Source organism: Pteropus vampyrus, unplaced genomic scaffold, assembly GCF_000151845.1.
Source record: "Pteropus vampyrus isolate Shadow unplaced genomic scaffold, Pvam_2.0 Scaffold1, whole genome shotgun sequence".
Taxonomy (NCBI): Eukaryota; Metazoa; Chordata; class Mammalia; order Chiroptera; family Pteropodidae; genus Pteropus; species Pteropus vampyrus.
Window position 1 is genome coordinate 9,904,923 of NW_011888782.1, and position 3,983 is coordinate 9,908,905.

Here is a 3,983-nt window from a genome sequence, read left to right on the forward strand (position 1 = left end):
TAAAGAGTATATTTTAATCAAATATTATCATCAACATGTAATCAATATAAAAAGTTAAGGAGATAATTTACAATCCTTTTTCATATGAAGTCTACGAGACTTGCTATGTATCTTACACTTAGAGCATGTCTGCACTCAGACCAGCCACCTTTCAAGTGGACATGTGGCCAGTGGCTGTCATAGGTCTACCATGTCTTGTTTTGTTTCATCCTCCGTGCTAGGTGAGAATTATTACTATTCGTTTTTTATAAATGGGAAACTGAGGCTGAGGGGTTGGGTAAAGTGATTGGCAATGAATGTTGGCTTTATTATTAAACAGAATTTTAATAATAAATTTTATTGCCAAAGTGACCAGCAATGAATGTTGATTTTATTATTAAACAGGGTTGTTTGAATACTGGTTTTGCAAATTCCAACTTCTATGACCTCTGGCAGGCGGCTCAGAGTGTCCCAGCCTCAATTTCTCCGTAACTGGAGTGAAAAAGAAAAAATAATGCCTACTATTAGAGTGGTCACAAGGATTAGAGACCATGGATGTAGAGACCTATTGAGTGGCTAGGGCATTAAAAAAAAAAAAAAAAGAACCTTAATAAATGTCGGCTGTTCTGATAGAAAGGACAGGGCAGGACGTCTCTGCCAGGTGAGTGAATAGCTGCTTTCCAGGGCCAGTGAGCCTAAACTGGCTACCTCCTCCTCTGGGCAGCCTTTCCAGTGTGCCCAGCACCCTCATGCATCCCCTTGGCTGTCGCAGATCCAGACTGTCCAGCCCATCAGTTCCTGACTCCCAGGCCAGCCCCACATTCCTGCCCCCGAAGCCTAGGAATCTCTCCCCAATCCCTATCTTTTTCCCTGTGAGATTTGCTTACTGGGTAATCAAGCTAATGTTAAGCTAATGGAATCTCAATACATCTATTCTAGTTATCTATTACTGCATTAAAAAATCATAACCTTAGTGGCTTAAAACAACATTTATGTTGCTCATAAATCTGCAATTTGGGCATAAATTCAGTTGCCCAATCTGAGAGTGTTTTGTATACCTACTCAATGCCAGGCACTATGTAGATTCTGTGGATATAGAAATAAACCTGAGTCCCTGCCTCTCAGGGAGCCAAAAATCTGGTAGAAGTCTCCCCGCAGAGGTGCCTACCTCCTTGCCCTACACCACGACTCAGGAATTCCTTGCTGAATATGGACTGGAGTTTTTAATCCTGGAATCCTCCGCGCCTGCACTTCCAGGGACTTTTGAACCCACGGTGAGGCCCGGAGGACAATAAATGTAGATAAGGTTTCAGGTGGGGCATCCATCTGGAAATTGGACGGAAAAGGATTCCCACTGAGTAATTTCATTTTAATCTTAAATCTGGATTTATTTATTTATTTATTTTTTAGGCGAGGCAACCCTTGATTGACCTCACAGATTGCAAGGACCTGGTCAGCTTACAATCTCTTTTTTTTTTTATGCCTACAGCACCTATTTTTATGCTTATGGCACCTGGTCTTCCCAGGTGGTCTCCCATCCAAGCACTGACCAGGCCTGACCCTACTTAGCTTCCAAGATCAGATGGGATCAGGCTTGTTTAGGGTGGCATGGCCATAGACTGGAATTTTTTTTTTTTCTTAAAAAAACTTCACTGTGGTTAGGCTTCTCCATAATTACACTTTTAAATGTTCCCTATTCTACTTTAAGTAAAAAATGTTCCCTATTCTACTTTAAGTAATGGCTAACTTTAAAATTTTAACATCTTCTAATTTTAAAAGGTCAACATCAACCTTTCTTTGTTCATGATGGCTGACTAAACATCTGTGTTTATATCTTTTCCCTACTTAAATCCAGCTGATGTGGCAGAAGAAATATAACCATCATATAAATCTGTTGCAGTGTTGGGACCTGGGTGGGATGCCACCAAGAGGTGACATGATCAGTGAGGAATTTTGAGTTGAGATGAACAGCAAAATCTCATGAAACTGAAGGACTCAGTCCCCCCAACAAACAGAGAAAGGGTCTCCCCTAACAGTGAAATTTTGCAGAAGAATCATGGAAAATCCCAAGGAAAAGAGACAGCAAGAGCCAGGGAAAAGAGTGAGTGATGGGTAGTCAACAAGATTACTGAAGAGCAGCAAAAAACTAGGCCCCATGTCTCAGAGGCTGCCTCTGGAATTTGTCCCTCGGGAAAACCTGTGAGAATCTGGCTAGAAAAACGTAGGTTCTCCACAGGAAACTCTCTGGGAACTGGACTCAATACTCTTTGAGTTGTGCTCTAGGTAACCTTTGTTGCCATGAGGAACAGGGAGGTCCATATCTAGAAAATGCTGGAAAGGAAAAAAGGCCACACGTGCTATACCTCCTGTCCCTCTCACAATTACTGGAGCTAGAACTCACCTCGTCAGATGAGACAGATTTTTGTTCATCAAATTGGTAAATTTAAAGGATTGATAAATTACAGTGTTGGATATGGGTAAGCAGGAATTCTCATATGCTGTCATTGGTACAAGGTGGTAGAGCTCTGTTTTGGAAGGCAATTTGGCAATGCCTATCGAAATTATAAATGTGACATTTTAAAGAGACACTGAAGGATGAGAATAATCCAGCTAAGCAGGGAACTGTAAGAAAACCCTCTTCGTCAGAGGGGAAATAAGTCCGAAGACCTGGAAGAGGGAAAGGGCTTAGTATGTTCAAATAAGAGAAGCAACAGAGTGAAGGAAAGCATGATTTGATCCATCGAAGCTCTAACACTGGGAAGACAGAGCGGTCTTCTGGGGAACTACCTCAGAGAAGTTGGGGTGCTGGGTGTGTGAGCTAATCATTTCCCTCCCCTGGGAGAAGCTTTGAGCTAGGAGGTCTCTTTCTGGTTGTACAGGAGATGTCAGAATGTTTGAAATTGACATGGTGCAGTGACTAGTGCGGCCACGTCAAAGCTGAGAGCAGGGCGGTGGGTAATGCGGTGAGGGTGGGGGACAAGTTACTGACAGACTGGAGTACTACGAGACCCCTAATGTGGGTGTCGAAATTACCAAGAACAAGGACAGGAGTCAGATGGACAGGAAGACGGTAAACTGGGAGATTAAATACTCAATGAGTAAAGTGCAGCAAGAAGGCAGCTGGTTGATGGGTGCATGGAGTGATGCCACGGGCCTCTCGAAACCTTCCGAAGTCATTTAGGTCTTTCGGAGAGAATGGAGTTGAAATAGTTCGGCAATGGCACTGGGTAGCAAATTGGACATCTATTCCCCTTCCTGGTCCTAATGGACATTCTTTTCTAATGCATAGAAAATGATCTGAAAAGATATGCAACCACCCAGAAACCATGGCTGCTGCTTTGGGCGTGAAACTAGAATTGGAAACAGATTGAAAGAGATTTTTCTCCTGGAGTAGTGTACTTCTGTGTGGTCAGTTCATTTTTAACAATGAGTATTGTTGATGTAAGAATGGCCAAACCTGTAGAGAAATTTTATGAGTGTCTATTTGAGCCCAACTGATGGCATGCCAAGAAGCAAGATCTCAGATGCTCCTGAGAATGACAGCTTTGCAGCTTCTTTTATGTATTTGGATTAAGGAGGCATTTTAAGGAAGATTACAGAAGGTGGGAGAAGCAAGTCAGGGAAAATCTCTGTGATTGGATTACAAGATAGTTAACATGACTACTGCTCCCTTGAGGATGGCTATGCCTCCAAGGGGTCTGAAAAAAATTACTCTCGCATTTCAAAAGTGAGTTAGCCTAGATGAGCAAGAACAATGGACAGGGCTTGCTTAAGGCCAAGATAAATCTTTTACTTAAAAAGTTATAGATCTGAGGTGTGACTACCAACCAGGACCTGCCCAATTAGAAATTTATGATCGGGTCACCCTGTGAGAGTACTTTCAGTCACTTGAACTTGTCAGATATATCACAGAGCCCCTTTTTCATTCACAGTGTACATGCATGATTTGCGCATTTTTAAAACAGTGAAAATGGAGAATAGGATTAATGATGGGGCGGCGGGGG

The 3,983-nt window shown here is 42.4% G+C and overlaps 1 protein-coding gene and 1 pseudogene across 1 annotated transcript in view; one reads left to right on the forward strand and one right to left on the reverse strand.

Annotated features, from left to right (window-relative positions):
- UBE2E1 (ubiquitin conjugating enzyme E2 E1) overlaps positions 1-3,983 on the forward strand; it is a 534,712-nt gene that overhangs the window by 440,159 nt on the left and 90,570 nt on the right. The gene's annotated exons all lie outside the window — the stretch shown is intronic.
- Positions 1,481-1,599, reverse strand: LOC111736309 (annotated as a pseudogene).